This window comes from Aedes aegypti, chromosome 3 (assembly GCF_002204515.2).
Source record: "Aedes aegypti strain LVP_AGWG chromosome 3, AaegL5.0 Primary Assembly, whole genome shotgun sequence".
Classification (NCBI taxonomy): Eukaryota; Metazoa; Arthropoda; class Insecta; order Diptera; family Culicidae; genus Aedes; species Aedes aegypti.
Window position 1 is genome coordinate 108,649,542 of NC_035109.1, and position 20,375 is coordinate 108,669,916.

Genomic DNA, 20,375 nt, shown 5'->3' on the forward strand with positions numbered 1-20,375 from the left:
GTTTCATTTTTTTCTGTTCAAAAGTTCTCAATTTCAAGGCTCGTTTTAGTAAACTTTTTCCATAAATATTTTTGAAAATTTATAATGCTCAACTACCTTAGATGTCTCTTTGGTGGTTTAACGATTTCGATTGATGATTTGACTGTTCCATTAATGATTATCATGAGCTGTCCGGAATTCGATTCAAAGTGTCCGGAATATGAAGCAAAAGTGAGGAAGCGTCCGGAATAAGAATCATGAAAAGGCCACACATTTTCATTTATTTAAAATTATTGAAGTTGCGGAAGCGTATTCTTCACCCACCGTTCGAAAGTACAGGGCTTCCGACGCTCGATAGCGCTAAGGAATCATACAGAATGATTTATTTTGTATGCTCTATGCTGGGTTATATTTCCCTGAGTCCTTAAGTGTCCGTAATATGAATCAAAACGGTATCAACTCTTAAATGTGAATTGTGGTTCCGGAACCTATTTTCCACTAAGAAACCATAATTTATCACCTTGAATGGTCGGTGCTCAGATAGACTGAACCAAGAGTTATTTAATGATTTCAGGAAAACGCACCCCAGACATTCGAAACATCAACATATTTACGATATTGGCTGTAGTAATGGATTTTCTATAATTGATGATTCATCTGTATCAAAATAACATCGAAAAATTTAAAATTGTTGGAGTACTTCGCCTATCTTTAGAGCGCCAAAATATCATCTAAACAGTCCGGTCTGTCTGAACATCGACCAAATATACATTGCTCAATCTCTGCCACATATCCGTACCAGATAACACTGAGAAGTGTCTTTTGTTCGAACATCTTTGGGTATACTATATTTTAAATACATTTTAAATATATATTGATCTCGAATAGTGTCTGATTCCATTACTGCATAATTTTGAAAATCGCTTAGAAAACGACGTAGGTATGCATTTTCAAACATTTTCTGGGACCCTTTGTTGTAAGCTTAAGTTTCCACCCCCGTGGTACCGTGATGAATCAATACCCGGACGCTTAAGCAGTGTCAAATGTTCTAGTACTAATTTCAATTCATTTCCGTTCGATTCTATTATTGTACCCCCATGTTACGAATCGTTTAGACATTATCTCAATGAAAACGACTAGTATTCTTGTTAAAATCAAGAATTTATTACTAAAATAACGATATTTATTACACAAGTCTTGTTTTGAAATCGGGACACATGAATCAAAAAGCCGGACACTTTTGAATCAAATTCCGGACACTTGTACTTTAGCTAGCTAAACTTACATTGAATTAAAATGAATGCACTCAAATTCGGTCACAATACTACATCTCTTGAAGTTTATTACAAGGATAGACATGATAATGATTGCGTTTAAGATTTTTAAAGAATGTTCCATGTTTCGGTTACTTACTTTTCTTGGTTGTAGGTATACGCAGCTTACCTGCAATAATCATTGCCATAGGAGCAATTATTCAGCAAATTATCTTATTTCCTGCCAAATACATTCTTTTTCTAACTTTTCTTCGTAATTTCTCTGTATTTTTCTTCCCGAGTAGCTATTTTTTAAGCAAAATATAGCACGAACGCTTAGCGTCCGGATTTTAAAACAAGTTTCACCAAACCGGACACTCACGAATCGCTCGATAAATACCATTGTTCACTTCTTTTCTACACTTTGATATGTTTAAATTGTTTACTAAACAGATTTACATACTAATGTTCGCAACAATTCACAAACAATATAATTTTTCAATTAATAATCGTAACACAATGTTGCCCTTCATTTTCTAGCAAGCTTGAGCCACAAACACTGCACTATGAAAAGACGGTGTCAGACTGGGGTTACCATTATGTTTTTATTTTTATTAGGGGTATTCACTTATTGGCGTAAATTGCTGGTCTATCGTGATAAACTGATTATTTTAAATATTTCGCAAAATTCCTGAAACTCTTAAGGAAATATTTCAATGTGTTGAGATTCAACATACGATCAATCCAAGAATGCATTGGTCGTTATACCGTTTTGATTCATATTACGGACAGCTTCAAATTCCGGACACTCTCGTTTGTATGGGAAACATTTCACACGAAATGTTTCAATTTTCGCCGTCCAAAAGTTCTCATTTTCGAGGCTCGTTGTATTAGGGTTTTTCCATAAATATCATTGCAAATTTATAATGCCCAACTACCTTAGACGTCTCTTAAGTGGTTGAACGATTTCAATTGATGATTTGATTGTTCCATTAATGATTATCATGAGCTGTCCGTAATTCGAATCAAAGCGTCCGGAATATGAGGCAAAAGTGAGGGAGCGTCCGGAATAAGAATCATGAAAAGGCCACACGTTTTGATTTATTTAAAATTATTCAAGTTGCGGACGCGTATTCTTTACCCACCATCCGAAAGTTAAGGGCTTCCGACGCTCGATAACGCTAAAAAATCATACAGAATGATTTATTTTGTATGGTCTAAGCTGGGTTATACTTCACTGAGGCCTTAAGTGTCCGTAATATGAATCAAAACGGTAACAACATTCAACAACTGTGTTATTTATTGAAAAACGAGAACTAATTCAATAGAAAACTTGTGACTAAAACTGATTAAAAAATCTTGACATTGCATGACAAAGCTGAGAGACAACTGGAAATTGATCATAAGAAAAGGATTGGCAATAGATTTTGAGAATCTTTCAACTTTCCCGGTGAATATCCTGGGATTTTTTGACGAACAAAACTGAGAAAGAATCATTCAAATCCGTTGACCCGTTCGTAAGCCATTTCGTGACGAGATTTTGCTATCACGAACTATCACTGTGATCCCAGATCTTAAAGAGTGGACAAACATGATAAAAGCGCGAAATTCATTGCTTCAATTCATCTTCACCTTAAAAGAGGAAAACAAATTACTACAAACCAAACGTGAAAATCTTGAAAATCAAGTTACTCAGGATTTCAAAAGCATTCTCAATCAAGAGAAGGTTTTCGAATGTTCCTGGAGACTGATTTGGAGGAACTATTATTAAATCAGAAAATAAAAAATATGAAAGCCTCTAGCGATGATGGAATATTCCATCCTCATCAAGAAACTTCCAGAGAGTAGTTTACCATTCTTGGTTTAATTAACGTCATCTACATGCAATAATGACGTGAATATATTTGATTTTTTTTCTTGGCCTATTACACGAATTTCTAAGTTACCAATTTTAAATAGATGGAATTATTGGCTCTTTAAACAACTGCATGAAATTAAGTTATGTATTGCGTCCAACCTTAACTTAAACTACTTAGGGCCGATTTCTTCACCTTCGCTTAAGCCATAAACCACGTTTACCCATACGATTAAACCTGGTTTAAAACCTAAGCAGTGGTGAAGAAACCGCTTATTACTTATATAATTTGAAATAAGCATTCTTATATGATTACTGATTTGTAGGGTGAGTTTATACACATCTTCATGAATGGAATTGTAAGTCGAAAGAAAGATTTCAATGTAAATAGTGACGAACCTACAACATATTTTGCGAATCTTTAATTTCCCATGAGAAAAATAATAATGCACTAATCATATCAACATTCCACACAACTCCAAACATAGAATTCGTGAGCTCAATCTGACAGCAAGCGCGTGGATTTCAAAACTCTTCTTTCGGAAAAGCGTTTTCAATTATTTATTCTTCCTTATCCGGACCTCAAATGCAGATCAACCGGCAAAAAAAAACGACATCATCAATAAATACGAAGACAGTCCTAATGGATCTCGGAGCTACAGCTGTTGATCTTGACGTGCGCCAAGATCATGAATCAAATTTCGTGATCTACCGGCAATGCACCGGCACGCGTGAGTCTTAGAATTGTACGCTGCACGTGGGTGGCGGTAGCGACGATGAGATGAACGATCGCAACAAGACTTGTTGCAGTACGTCATTGATGGGAAATTTGGCGGGATTACGAGGAAGATCTGTGACTTCACAGATCCGGGTTTCTTTGGCATCCGGAATCTGGCATTGAAGTTTCGATCAATGGTAAATTACCGGAAAAAAATCACCCCTCCTGAAATCGATCGTTGATTGATCGGAACGAATTTCCCACAGCTCGAAGTGAGTGCTTCACTGAAGCGTAAATCACCGCGCCCTCGTGAGTGACCAAACACCGCGATCCAATTGGGGAAAGAGAGATCACCACAGGAGCCTCACCCCGGTATCGATCTCGCTCCAACGAATGGATCGCGGCTGTAATTGATCCACAGTCCGCGGCGTTAAACCGGCTGTTTCTTTTCTTCGTCCGTTCGGGATAGCGGCGAGTGAGCGATGCAACCGGTTTCTCCACCTTCTGCGAGAGATGGCATCCCCGAATCGATCGCGCAAGACTGGCAAACACGTTTTGCTGTCCACTCTCTTGATCAGTATTCGTTGGGAACGTCTCGCGGTACGTTGCGTTCGGGGTTTTGCGCTTGCCGCGTGTGCAGATCGTGTGTCTACTTGGTGCTGTATTGATCTTGAACCGCTGATACCTACAAGGGGATATAGGAAAGGGAATTCCCTTCCGTACGAGGACGACGACGGGTTTTGTGTGACTTACCGGCAATTGTGTGATTATGGTGGCATTACAGTGCAGTGAATAGTTTCTAGTTTCTCCCGATCGCAATGGGAATAAGAATGTGCCACCAAAGTGCGATGTTCCGGATTTGACGAGATCAACGATCGATGATCTAGATTCAGTGCGAGATTTAGAGGCACGAAGAGATAGCCCGTAGCGTATGTGGATGCAGCTGAGCCTCGGCCAGTCAGTGTTCTGATTTTCCGGATGCCCCGTAATGTTGACCTAGCTGATTAGCAGGTCTGATCCAGAGCCCAAGAGTGTTAGTTCAGTTAGTGCTTCAGTACAAATGTGTCAAAAAACAAGAAGATACGTGCCCCGGGCCTCGGGATCGATCGAGCAAAACAAACAGAAGCGGTGCACTTCTTGGCTTGGCTTTCGGTGTTCTTCCTGAAGCGAATACAGGCAGTGCTGTTTACCCGGTGGGGATCCGCGCGAAGATTTGTTAATGATGTGTGTTTGGAACAGATCGGTAGCTGGTTGCTGAACTAGATGCTACGTGCTGTTACCGGTGTTAGAGCCTTGGCGCACGGGATAATGGTGGTTGTGTTCCAGTTCCAGGAGGCGCAAGGCTAGTTCGTGGAACTCCGGCTGAAGGGGTTCGCCACGGTTGTGACTCTGATTAGTGCGAAACTGGCTAATGAACGGAAACACTCTCGGTGTGAAGTGCATCTTACGAATTGGAACAACGCTGTGTTCCAACATAGGTGATCAAAGGACTTGGAAAGTGTTCGAGTGCGGGATACAGTGCAAGGTAATTTCATGAAATCTTTAAGTATCATCAACTTGCAAGAATCTCGATCGATTAATCAAAACCACGAAGAAGATTCGCTGAATATGAACTCGATGTGTGTCCAAGAGATCGTTCGCAAGTCATGATCTGCTTGTTTGTTCTCGCAATTCACAGTGGATTAAGATGTCATACTTCTAAAAATTGTGTTTTGGTGCTATGTGGACGTGACAGCTGAAAGGTGTTTTTTTTGTTTGACTGCGGATGGTGTTCTGCAAGACGTAGCATAAAGTACCATTTTTCGATTAGTTTCCGTGTTGACATGGTGCTATTGATCGTATTAACACATTTTTGATAGTCTCGTGATAACTATTTTACTCGTGTCGTCATGTACGTATAGAATGTAATAATGATCAATTTTATTTGCATTGGATGTTGCAAAATAAGTTAATGAAAAACAGATACTTCTTTTTCTTCATGTTGATAATTTTTCAGTCAAGGATTGTTATTTTTTTCAATTCTGATGTACTCATGACCAGTAAGAAAGCTGTTGGTTGATGTGTTGGATGTATGAATGTACTTGGAAAAACCCATTTATTCCAACCGCCGGCAGAATATAAAAGTGTACTAAGCATTTGCAAATGTCATGGAGAATTGAATTGACACTACGAGTGTTCTTGAGAACAATAGCAAGATAGGGTGCAGAGCTACTTGGGCACATCCATGATTCACTTTGGAATGGGGACTTTTTCTCGGCCAAATTGTCTGAAACTTTGCAATAAGAAGTACATTTATATAATGCATAGTGTGGCCAAATATCAGTAGCTTTCAAAAAAACTCACTGCCGAAGTGAATCAAAAGTAGGCCCGGTTTTAAGGGGGTGCCAAGGGGGAAATGCCCCGGGCCTCCCGATTAAGGGGGCCTCCCGGGGATTAAAAAAAATGAATCACTACTTAATGAAATATATTGTTCTCACACAAATCCGATATGATTTCCAATAGAGATATTCAACCTCATTCTTGTTTACGATGTATCCAACCTTCGATCAAATCCTATTCGTTCGAATCCATGGTCCATTTGATTTTGCTGGCGTAAACGAGAATGCGAAACTGTTTTCGATCGGAAGCTCATTCGAAAGTAAACAATAATAGGGGTGATTATTACATTAGATTATTATTCATCGTTGCTCTCTTTGCGTTATTGTAGAAAACTGATTCTCTTTTCGTAACAAATTTATATGATGTAGGATGAAGAATCACATCTTTCTTCATTAGCATGAAATATTACGGATCTATATAACTTAACGAAGTTATTAGGGAAAGAGAGGATGGATGAAGAGAAACCGCTCATGTCAGTTAACCCCTATTAAAGTAACAGTGTAAATATAATATGTAGTTGTTATACGATTTCTATCTGAATCTTAAAGTTTCAATTAAATTCCTTCTATTCACTAATGTAAATCATTCAAAATATATAAAGATATTTAAGACTCTCCGTTGATCATACAGCAAATTGTCACAGTTTTCTGGTAAGATACTGCCAAAAAAATAGAATGCTCTATACCTAGGAATTACTTTGAAAAAAAAAACAACGATGATAGTTGACGAAGGTACTCGGTAAAGTGCCTAATTTTAGTTTCAAAGTACCTACTTAAATTACTATTTTATCAAACATATCATTCTACTGGAAATTCGATGTCTTTATATATTAATGAACTGTTTTCCATTTATGGGCTAGATTTTCATAATTTTGTATTGATGGTTTTATTTACATATTGCTTTTCTTACTGTAAGTTTAGAATTCATAATGAGTTTGACCCGAATTCACAGAGACTATATCATCATCTGCAAGTTGCCTAAGCGTGCATTGTTTTTCCAAACTGTTGTCAACATCTTGAGCATACAACTTATTAGGCAAGGGACTTAAATATGAGCATTGTTGTAAGCCCATGTAGCTATTTCTGGAATTTGTCAGTTGACTGAGGATGAAGCTCTTGTAAAGTTCAATATTGTGCAGGTTTTCTGACAATATTTCTATGGAAGCTGAATTCAATGGGCCCTTAATATCACAAAAAAAAAGAAAAATATTATCTTGGTTATTTGAAATCTCAATAAATCATCTAGTCATGATTTCAACCGATGTATGTTTCCATTTAGACTTGATTATGAACGATTCAGTCTCAATTCAAACCCATAATCTATCATGCAAGTATTTGATACAAATGATTTTATAACGCAATATTCGCGAAATGACAGGTGTTGTCAAATTCGAGTAATATAACAATTTACTGGAGTTTTTAGAGACTTTATTTTCATTAAACTACACTTTCTTATGCTTTGCGTTTTCGTATCATGTTGTACCAAGGGCCCCCTTCAAGGGAACTGACCCGGGCCCCACGAAGCCCAAATCCGGCACTGATCAAAAGTGCCAAGAATGAGATCCGGCTCCCTATGTGACAAAAAAATAAGTGCATAATTTCGATTCCTTGTCAGGTTCTGATTTTCGAACCAAAAGTAGAGCTCATTAGAGGGCCAGTTTTATTGAGGAACCTTTTCATGTCGGCTTTGCTTTGCTTTTGCTATGATTATTTGTTCTGTGTCATTAGGCTGGATGCCATTTGGCCGGATGCCATTTGGTCGAAAAATGACGTTGTATATATAATGTCAGAAACAAGATGTGAAGTTCATATCTTGTCCAGGATGATATGAGTTAAACGTTATGAATGAAGCCGCTCAGAGTGTGATGGGGTGTACGGACATTTGACCGAATGCCGTTTAGCCGAATAAAGAACAAAAATATTCTTATTGCTACAACGCTGTTGTGTAGGATTCAAAAGAGTAATGGGATAGGACGTCATGTTTGTTGAGAATTATGAAATTCACTTGTTAATGTAGGATGAGTTCGTGAAATCCACACATTGTGTCAAGACTGTAGGCTGATGGTTCAACTCTGAGTTACCAACGGTGTGCGGAAGTTCAAAGTGTTTTTCAATGATTTCATCCTTATTTTTTCCTTCTTCTAAACATTCTTCCGAGTTTTATTGGTTCCATTACTATTGGCAATAATTTCGCTTATATTTTAATTGGGCACTATGCCAGCTTTAAATCATCGGCAGTTCTTTGTGGTTAACTACTGATTTACCATTTCTCATAAATATTAAAATAAAGGCTTATAATACGTTCATAGTCTAATTCAAAACAGCACAATGGGGATGGGGATGTCATTCTCTTCCAACATAATGATTGCAACGTGTGAACTGAATTCTGCACCGATGCTTGCGTGAAGCAGAAAACCAAACCACTCTGTGTACACTAGGGCGGTTCAAAATTTAAAAATGTTGGAGAATCCAATCTCCCATATGTTTCTTACCATCCTTACCATAAAAATAGTGTTCTGTGAAATTTTTAGCTTTCTAGGTGGTGATTTAAAGGTGGCCCATAGACAATGTAGGTTTATATGGAAATTACTATGGGGAAATTATGAGAAATATTCCAAACACGCTAGAACTGTTATGTAAGTACAAACTTATTATTCCATTGTGAAAACTCATTTTTCAAACCATAACGAACGACATTTGCTGAAGAGAGAAATTCAATCCGACGGATAGCAGAAGAGATATTCATGAGTTTGTTTGCTATTATTTAGCTAAATATGGGATTATAGCCCTGCAAACATGTACAAAAATCCCAAACAAAATTAGCTCAAAAAGGATTTGTTTCTTCAGCAACATCCTTCATTAAGGCTTGAAAGTTGAGTTTCCAATATGGGATGATAAGTTTGTACTTATATTACAGTGCTAGCGTGTTTGGAACATTTCTAAAAATTTCTCCATAGTAATTTCCATATAAACCTACATTGTCTATGGGCCACCTTTAAATCACCACCTAGAAAGCTAAAAATTTCACAGAACACTATTTTTATGGGAAGGATAGTATGGAGCAAATGGGAGATGGGATTTTGAAACATTTTTTAAATTTAAATCGCCCTAGTGTACACTCATGTCAAAGAAGCTCACTGTTTTGCGTTTTAAAATGCTGCATGTTAATTCGATTGCTAGAACTATGAAATAGTTCACTAAGTACGATTTTTCAAGGGATCGAAGCAAACCAATCCTGCAGAAGGACGAATAAAGGCTCCCCCAAATCAACGCGACTTTTTTCAGCGACAGCGACGAAAAATCTTCGTTTCGCTGTTTGCACGATTTTATGAGCATGCCTTAATCACGGCACCGCGATTTCATAGCGGTTTTCTCCACGTTGGTCTAGAAGGTTTTTCGCGGTGATTTTTCGTCGTTGTCGCTGAAAAAAATCGCGTGTATTTGGGGAAGCCTTAAGTCTTCAACCGTTTTAGTTACTGTCAACAGTTGAATGCAAACGTAAAGAGGAGAACCTCTAATGGTAGCTATTTCTGGTAGTAAAGAAAAGTATAGTTACTTTAATTTAGGATGTTCTTTTTTCAGCCCTGACTGTTTCTTGAACTGACACTGGAGAGCTAATTGTTTGTATATCAATTATGGTTTATTCTTTTTTAAGAATAAGCTGTTCTTTGAAATTATACTTTGAAATTCATTGCAAATGCATGCCAACTGTAGTTCACTATTGATTCCTGCCCTACGTTAAAAGAAAGGAGTATCTTTTTTTGTGTCGTTTTTTTTAACCTTACACTTCAGCATTGTTGTCAACTGAATTAATTGTTAGCTAATAATTCGGTCAAACGACTCATTCGAGCAGATAGAAATCGGGCAAACGATATTCGCCCAAATGACATTCGGCCAAATGGCATTCGACCAAACGGCGGGATATTATAATTTATAAACTAATTTGCGACTAATTGCTAATTAACTAATTAAACTAATAAACATGTTTTTACGACGGTTTTAATTTTTGAACGTTCATGGCATATGAAGAGCATAATCAGTATTTGGCTAATGCAATAAATTATTTCGAAAATGGCATTTCGCTAGAGTATCTTTACTCTCTATAACTCAATATTGAAGAGACCATCTTGTAAGAGTGATATCGAGGTATAGATCACAAAACATAGTGCAGTATAGTCGATCGAAAAGCATATGAATTGAAACATAATGTATGATACCGTCGGGTGGGTGACATTGGATCGTAAGGGTGACTTTGAGCCACTATTTTCACAGCAAATCAATATCAGAATAATGAAAACAATGTAGCAAGCTGCAAGAATACGTTTCAAATAGCCACAAAGTGATCAAAGACTAGTTTTTTGACATTCATACTAGTCATGAGATGCATCGAAAATAGTGGTCAAAGTCACCTACTAGGCACAATGCCCCCCGCACGACGGTACTTCTGCATTAATAAGTTTTAATAACACTTATCTTTCAAATGGTGGGTGAATATTCGGATTTTACAGCTTGTATTAAATAAAATAAATAGATATTAGTGATCTTTGTTTCTGTCTGGTTAACGAAAAAAAAAAAACAATCTAAATTATAAATTAAGCTTCCCCATCCGTAAGAGCTACATCAAAACTAGTGGCGCATTATAAATTTTCATGGATTGCATTGGAAAATTGTTATTGAAACGTGTCTGAAAGTTGGGAACTTCTGAACGGCAAATTTTGAAGTGAAACCTTTCCCATACAAAGTAGAATGTCCGGAATTTCAATCAGAGCGGTACCAAATATCAAGTAAGGAAATGTTAACTGTACTACATTATGTCCTCTGAACATTTTATATGAATAATTACTTGTCCATTTGTAAAAATTTGATCAAATAATATTCCAAAAATCACCTTAGGATAACTTTCACAAACTCTACAGTACTTGGGTTAATCTACAGTACTTGGGTTAATCCATTCATCAAGTCAACAACTTATTTGGATTCATATGATGTTTTTCTTTGAATATTACAGGAATTTATCAAGAAATACTTACAGAAATTCTCACTACAATTCTGCAAAGAACATTTACCATGTTTCAGGGATTGCTCGATCACTTTTTCCTATTTTTTTTTTCCATAAATTACAGTACTACTTTTACAGTAGTTTCCCTCGTTTTTGTCTCCATGGACATTCTAAAAACCGTCGTGCGGAGTGATATTGGGCCACTATTTTTACAGCAACCATACCAGAACTATGATAATGTGTTAAGGTTCAACAATACGTCATAAATAACCCCTGGATGGTCATAGATTAGGGGAAGGGGTGGTAAAATGAACACCTTAAGGAAATCATCTTGTTTCTGATAGAAAAACGAGGAATTTGAGTAGTTCTGTCGCATAATATTGAAAAAAAGGGATGTAATCTATAGCAGCGACATGGATTCAGACTAAAATAGCTTAATTTTCACATATTTTCATCGCTATCAATAAGCGATGCAAATGTTCATTTTACTTGCACTATGTGGGTAAAATGAACAGCAGTTGGTAGTAAAATGAACACCACGCAAAAAACATGAGCAAAACAAATATTTCTGAAAATTTTCATTGCCCCACCGAAAATACATCCATTAATGATTGTAACCCATTCAAAAAGAATTATAAAGGTATCAGGTTTGACATCATATCATAACAATATTCACCTCACTGAAAAGCCTCAAGCCTTCCGAGCTAAAAGTTACGTCAGTTCTAATTTTCAAACAGGGTTTTCTAAAATCTTAGTTTTTGTTGATATTTTCACTTCAATTGACCTCCGTATCCGGCGCCTTCCAAGTCACACTTGTAGATGTGAGTACTTATTCGTATCGCTTCAGGAAGGAGTCATATGATTAGTTTAAAATTTGGCACCATAGAGTGAACTCGCTTTAATCAATCTTATAATGCTCTCTGAAAGTCTGTCTTCTTTTATTTGTACTAATAGGCTATAGGCTAGGCTGTAGTTTAATTTTTGACCGTGGCTTGGATATCACAATTTTGTCGCAGCTGTAAACACAGTTATAAGAATCTGTTTAGCTTAGCCTCTAAAAACATTGATTTTTTTTTTATTTCTAAGGGCTTAGAAACCAAATATAAAGAACTGCCAATGTCTCAAAGAAGGACAATCTCAGGAGAGATGCTTTGCCTTAAATGCTACAAAAATCAGTTGATGTTGGTTAATAATTCAGTAGGGCAATTAAACTATCGCTCAACGGCTGACAATCTTGCCTATTTTATAACAGTACGTGTATTCCTAATGACATGTTCCACAATTCGCGAGCCTTTAGGCATTCAGCAAATGACGAATTACTATATAAGAAATTATACCTTCTTTCCAACATAAACTGTTCTTTTTAGTTTGCAGCGTAACGAATCATAGGCACGCCAAGATCGAAGTTTATTACATCGGATTGCCTTGGTATCGTGTTGATTCGAATTGCCCGGACGCTTCGAATCTTGGAAACCGGCCTTATTTCACACAAAAAAATGTTTTTTTCGGCTGCATTTATGCATGGATAATGTAGAAGTTGCAATTACGGAGTTCAAACGAAAAAACACTTCTTCTTATTTCTATGGGCCAGTTGTTTGTTAAATGTCAGCTGGGTCTAGGATCGAAGTCTTAAAATTCCGACGCCCGGAGAGACAGCCACAAACTAAGGGTATGCGATATGGATTTTTTTCATGTCGATACGAAACGAAACGATACGCGGAATATCTTGCGCTGATAATGACGAAACGAAACGAAATTTAAAAATGTTTCGTTTAACTCGATACGAAATCAAATATCTCACGGAATTTTTCGAAACGAAAAGAAATTTTTGAATTTGTTTCGCGGAATACACGTTTAAGTTTTTTTTCTTGTCAAAAGCTGGAAATTTGACAATAGGCATAAAAAACGTCTTTTTAAATCCTCTATCATATGGAAACCTTAGCGTTGCTCAGCGGAACCCTTACATGTTTTGGTAAGACTTTTTTCTGTTTGTTTGAAATCTTCTTAATAACTTCATAAGGTTTCATTTCAATATATCTAACACTCACACAAGGCAATGAGTGGGTTTAATTTAAATGTTACAACTAACTGGGTTGAAAAGCACACACACACAAACATTTAAAACAAAAAATGAGAGGAGCCCAAAATTAATTTGATTTTTAGAAATGCCTTTCCATTTTTTTAATCATGTGGATGTGATGTTATGCTACTATATACCATAAAACATGGAAAAATGATATTCATTTTTGTTGCTGTACTTTATGCTTTGTGGCTTGAATGAATGTGATTGGGGACACAAGTCGATAAGTGATCATGAAAACACTAAACTGAGAAGCAGACTCTGTCCCAGTTGGAACATAACACCAGAAAGATGAAGAAAAATAAGTAGAACAGAGGAATCACTGGAATATTTGCTTTAGAATCTGGAGTATTGAATTAAATTAAATTTTAAAAATCCATCAACACATACCTAAGAAATCAATCAAGATAAATTTAAAAGAACTGCAAAAGTAATAAACTCCAAGAAATATTGCGACAGCAACTTAACCAGGATTGTCTGTTGGGTTAATTTAGAAATTCCTAATAAATTTTCTGGAAAAGCCTTGCATAAACTGAGAAATAATTCTTGGAGGGATCAAATCTGGATGAATGCAATCTTTTAGAGTAAGCCTTGTAGAAAATACTGAAGGTATTCTATTATTTTGCAGAGCAAATATTGGAGAAATGATCCTATTCCAAAATCTGTGAAGGAATTTCTGGACGATTTCTGGAAGAATTTTGGATTGTTGATATTATCTCATTTTCAGAATCTTTGTGTAAAACTGACTACAAAATCACATTTTCACTAAATTTTGAGCCTCGGGAGTATTTTAAAAAATATTTGAAAATTTCGAAAAAAAAAGTTTTGAACCTGTACTACATAGCATAGAGGAATCGCAAATAAGATTGACAAGTTCACCAATGTTCGTTCAGACAATCCGTCTTTCAATGAGCTAAATTTAATGATTGGCTTATTTTTTTTCGAGATTTAGATGTGCGAAAATCGAAAAATAAAATGTGAAATACCCTAGGTACCCCACCAAACTTGAATCTAAATCCGGAACCAATTTTGATGGTGCATGCAAATTTATAACTGATTTGTGATTTTTACTAAGACAAATCATCAAAATCGATCAAAAGATGGCGAAACTAGAGAATTTTGTAATGATATATTATCAATATTCGCTTTTTTTAATTGGGGGTCGTGAGGAAATTAGGGGAAGTGGTGGTAAAATGAACAGGGGTGGTAAAATGAACACCGTGCCTTTTACCGAGAAAAAAAATAATTTCGATGAATTTTTATCACGCACGGACGATTTAAAGCATAAATATAAATGTTCGAGTTGATACGTAGATCAATTGAAGTGAAAATATCAACGAAAACTAAGATTTTAGAAAACTACGTTTGAAAATTAGAACTGACGTAACTTTTAGCTCGGAGGACTTGAGGTTTTTCGGTGAGGTGAATATCGTTATGATATGATGTCAAATCTGATACCTTGAGAATTCTTTTTGAATGGGTTACAATCATTATTGGATGTATTTTCGGCGGGACAATGAAATTTTTCAGAAATACCGTAAAACGGGGTAACTTTGATAGTTTTTTCGAAGAAAACTTGAATATTTATGCATGCTGTTTCAAAGAATAATAATTTATATTTTTAAAACAAGTACTGGCATCCTTGCTATCGATTGCAGTCGATAGATTTCCAAAAGATTTATTATGAATGGATATATAATTTTTCATATAATCGAAAGTTGGTTTTCTGTTTTGGGGTAACTTTGATAATGGAGTATGAATCGAACAAAATTGAATGAATAACGAACATTTGTAGGGCATTGCATACCTCTAGGCGTTTAACCATATATGGAAATTTCTGACTTAGATTACAAAAATGGTCCCAGTTTGTGAAAATGCTATTCGCTAAGAGATTTGAGACCGTATTCAAGTTCTATGATAACTAGGCTGTCAAAGATTAGTGGCCAACTATTCAGAACTATATCAAATAGTGATCTTAGAACAGATTGTTTGTAAGCGTTTCGAAAATGCTAAAACTGTGTCAATTTTTAATATTCGTATAAAAAGCCTCAAATGCACTTGATTCCAATGAAAACAGCTTTGACATGAAGTGTCATACTAATACTCTTTACTTTTGCATTTGTTTTGCTTAACTGATTAACAGAAACTTCGTTATTTCGTTTAATATGTTGTGGGTCTCGCACTATCAAAGTTACCCGCATTATCAAAGTTACCCCGTTTTACGGTATTTGTTTTGCTCACGTTTTTTGCATAGTGTTCGTTTTACCACCAACCGCTGTTCATTTTACCCACATAGTGCAGGTAAAATGAACATTTGCATCCCTTTTTGATATCGTTGAAAATATGTGAAAATTTAGCTATTTTAGTCTGAATCCATGTCGCTGCTATGGATTACATCCCTATTTTTGATGTTGTGCGATAGAACTATACAAATTTCTCGTTTTTCTATCAGAAACAAGATGATTTCCTTAAGGTGTTCATTTTACCACCCCATCCCCTATGTCACGTTATAAGAGGAGAGAGGGAGTTGGTGGCAGTGATGCATTTTGAACTGAACGCGAGCCAAAAGTGAACGGATCCCGAGCCAAATTTGCACTTGAACGCAGTAGTCAATGAACTTACGAGAAAGAGCCTGCCGTTGCTCAAGAACGGCCCGTTCAGTTCGCCATTATGATTGGAGCTCTCACTTGAGAAATTAATATATTAATCGTCGTAAATAAGCATGAACAGAAAAAAATTTCAGCCCTTGATATCATGCATACCACACATATAACTTTGACATAGATTTTTGTTGTAAATCAGTCAAAACTAATTGGGTTCAATTTTTGGCTCGCACGGGTTCATATTTTTGAACTGATCAATGTTCAAGCCTACTTGATCGCTGCGTTCAATAAAATGAACTGGAACGCGAACTGAACGCGTTCAAATGCATCACTGGTTGGTGGTGTGGTACAGCGTGAATAAACCTAGATTCATTTTTCAATATAAAATAATGTATGCATCTTCCTTGTTTAAGGTGAATATAAATCGAAAGCATACCTCAGAATTTCAAGAGCACAAATCTAACGTACCCGTCAGCGGTTCAAACTGAACACTTGATCGATTGGCCATCGAGTAACCAAACGATAGTGTTTTCAGCTTGAATGGACGTCTGGTTCTTTAGATTTGTGCTCTTGAAGGTTTGAGGTGTGGCTTTGGATCACCCAAATCAACGCGATTTTTTACGGCGACAGCGACAAACAATCGCTGCGGTTTCGCTGAAACATGTTGAATTTTATGACACAACAACGAAATCGCGGAGAGCCTTTACTCATTGATGCGTACTATTAGTTTTCTATTCTATTCTCCCGCTGTTCTTATGCAGAGTTCAAAGTGACGTCATAGCGGGAAAGCAAGAGAGAGAACTAATGCGCGCATCAATAATCTGCACCACCTGAGTAAATCCAGAACATCAGGGACTTACGCTCCGCAGCTTTTTTGACATTTGTGTACAAACAATTTTTGCGATATACCGTTATGACTCGAAATCCGGACACTTAAGCACCGCATTAACTTCAAACAGAATTTCAAAAATTAATGATAATTATTTCCATAATGTACTGTGTGTTTTTACGTTGTTGAATGCTTATTATTTGGCATAGTGTAATAAAAAAGGCGATAATTTATTCAAAAAACGTTTAAATATGCGAAAACACATCTCTGTCTTGCTTTGAAATCCGGACACTCATATAAGGTTGATTCGAAATCCGGACACTTTTGCTTCAAATTCCGGACACTTTTTTTGACGAAATTGTTGCATATTTTGTTAAAAAATCAACCCACCAACTATTAATTTCAGGATTTTGAACAGCTCACTACACGTAATCACAAAAGTTTCGAGTCGTAAATAACTCTGAAGCTACTAGAAAGGTTAAAACAGTTATGGCAAAATTGCTACTCTCCGCTTCATGGCAACTATAAGATGCAGTTCAACACGCGCTGAAATGTGTGAGTATCGATACGCATTTCGTTCTTTTATTTTTGTCATTAATATTTTGATGCCCACATCGATATATTAACATCTATAACATGCAATTGAAGTTAAATAATAGTTTAGTGCATAAGTGTTACAAGAAAATTTAATTTTATGTTATGAAAACATGTAAAAATTATCATAGTGTCCGGCTTTCGAAGCGTCCGGCAATTCGAAGCAAAACGGTATTAACGGATTTGCTCAAAAGGACACGCGATGTTCCCCGGAGGGAACCGTGGTTTTGCTCTCTTCATTGTTATGGAAGATAAGTATGTAGATCATCAAACGCATGTTCCTTTCCTGGGCTATTCCCGCGAGGAATTTAGGGCAAATGGGCGTTTTTGGAAACTTTACAACGGCAGTGCAGTTTATCATATCCTGCGGACCAGTCAATATTACAGTCATCCCATGAATAGCACATGAATAGCACACAGATATGGATCAAAGTTGAATTAAACGGAAAATATCTCGACAAATAGAGTAGCAATTACGCAGAACCCATTTTACCTACGCGAACCATAAATCTATACAGCATCGCAATCAACAATAACGTGCTTAAGGTGATTATGAAACGAAGCTACACCTCAAATTTTCAAGAACACAAGACTTGAGAACCAAACAGCGCTCCGCAGTTGAAAATCTATCCCATTGGTCACCAGCAAGCAAGCATTTTGATTCATTTTCAAAGCGAACTATTGTCAGATTTTCTCGTCTTGTGCACTTGAAAATTCGAAGTTTGGCTTCGTTTTATAATCACCTTAAGGCTAAGTAACCCGTCATTCGTTTTGGCAACAATGATGACTTTTCAGCTTGCATTTCAAAGTGATAAAACTCAGTCTTGATAGTTTATATTGACTAAAAAATGCAGCACTGTACGCGCTAACATGCATAAAGTATGCTGATACTTTTTCAGCTGTGTCAGTGCAAAACCAATCGATTTTCTTTGATATTAAATCGTGAGATGAATTAGCAATAATCATCAACGACGCGTACAAATTTCAATGACGGCCTACTTCGCCTTAAACACATTTGTTCCATTCGTAGGAAATAAAATGTCATACATATGCCTAGAAGCGTTGCTTAATATTTGTGGGGCATTGAAACCCATACCACAGTTATGAATCCAAGATAAGGGGCTGTCCATTAATTACGTAAGACAATTTTAGGGATTATTCAACCCCCCCTCCCCCCATGATAAGATTTTTTGTATGAAAATTAAAAATAAATTGTATGGCGCGTAAGAAATCTCAAACCCCCCCTCCCCCCAAAAACCCTTACGTAATTAATGGACCACCCCTAAGACGATTCATAAAGAAACGCCAAAACGTATGCTTTCACTAGCACACCATTCGTTTGCCTCGCAGATAATTTACTGTTATAGTGTTCTGATCCATGACATGAGTCGATTTGATCCATAATACGGACCCATTTTTGACTGTAGCTAGGAGTAGAAGCGAACGCTTTGCTTTTTTTTGTTCGAAATAAAACTAGAATTTCGCAAAATTCCGTTTTATTTCATTTGTTCTCAATTTTCCGTGGAAATATTTTAACAATTTGGCGAAACGAAACGAAATAGCAAAATACAAATTTCGCCTGTGCGAGTTCCGTGGAATTCCGCGGAATTTTGTTTCGAAGCGTATTTGACGGAATCATTCGGTATTTCGCATACCCTTACCACAAACACCTGGGACCCTACATATCGAACCCATCAGCAAATGGACTGGGACTAGGTACTTTTCTTCCCTTCCGAAAGAAGATGCGATCCGGGAGTTAATGTCTAAGAAAATCCTAATGGCGCCGACGAGAATTGATATCACGCTTATCCCGCTTACCACTACACCATCGACACCCCTACGAGACAGTCAGAATTAGGTCCAAAAACACCTAGAAACGGCTTTTAAAGGGTGTAGCAATTTGAAGCAACACGGTATAAAAGTTAAGATTAGCTAAAATGCAAATCCAAAAGAACGACTCATGTTTGGAAGAAGGTGAAATTTACTAATCTATAATAATTGCTCTGCACCACCGCATAATTTTCATTTTTGTAAACTTGGAACAATACGGCTGCTTTATTTTCCAGGTTCTGCCACATCAAACTCTCATCTAGATACATAACGTATAAGTGATATTCAAAAAAATCCAAGTGAGTACTCAGCCGCACATGGAATTTCATAACTTATGGGAGTCAAGCCCATTCTTTCATTTGATCAAATTGTACGCAACAATCCGGTTCGGTGTTTGCGTTTTAACACACTCAAACTTGAAACTCTAATGATGCTGTACTGAAATCAATTATCCCATATGCTTGGATCTCTATCTACACGATATGCTCAACCGCTGCGCGCTGATGTGACTTTACATTGCTGATGTTTTTGTCATCAGCCTCAAACGCACACTTCGTGACAACCAATCTTTCTTGATGCGTTTCCTTGTACTTCACATTACTTCTTCAACTAAAAATCATGGTCAATATTTTCCCCTTCTTCCAGTAAACTTAACTTGTTTTAGACAAATATTTCAAGTACCATAATAAACGTTTTGAAATGTGAGAGAAAAATAATATTTTGTTTAAGTATGCCAAATGGCCGTTATGCCAAATGGCATTATGCCAAACGGCATTATGCCAAATGGCTTTATGCCAAATGGGGTAGAGCCATAAATTCGTTAGCCAAACAAACATGATAAACATATTGTGAGTTTAACTTGTCTTGAGAACTACTTGTGGAAGGTTTATTGAAGTGTTGAGGATTACCATAAGAGATAATTACAAGATTTAAGAGATACTTGACAGTTGCTCTCCAACACCGTCTCTAGTGTGGGCCACTTTAGTCTTATGAGAGGTTTATCAATGGGTTAGTATAGGTTTGTAGAATTACTGGTTTAATTTATAGTTTTATAGAGTTGGTGTAAGAGAATACTTCAAGAATAGCATAAAATTAACATTGCTACTTGGGATTGTGAACCTACTGTACCTACTGTTTTCACCAATACCAAAAAAAAAAAACAATGACGACGATGATGGTCGGTGGCATCGGACTAGACTACCTTCTCCTGCACGAATACGACATTGCCTGGGAGCCCCCGTAGGCCCCCGCATTCAC

The 20,375-nt window shown here is 36.7% G+C and overlaps 1 protein-coding gene across 1 annotated transcript in view; it reads left to right on the forward strand.

Annotated features, from left to right (window-relative positions):
• Positions 1–4,383: 4,383 nt before the first annotated feature.
• Positions 4,384–20,375, forward strand: part of LOC5570162 (neuronal PAS domain-containing protein 4) — a 201,156-nt gene continuing 185,164 nt past the window's right edge. Inside the window, exon 1 of the mRNA XM_021850707.1 lies at positions 4,384–5,330. The gene's annotated coding sequence lies outside the window, so the exon portion shown is untranslated. The remainder of the gene's footprint in view (positions 5,331–20,375) is intronic.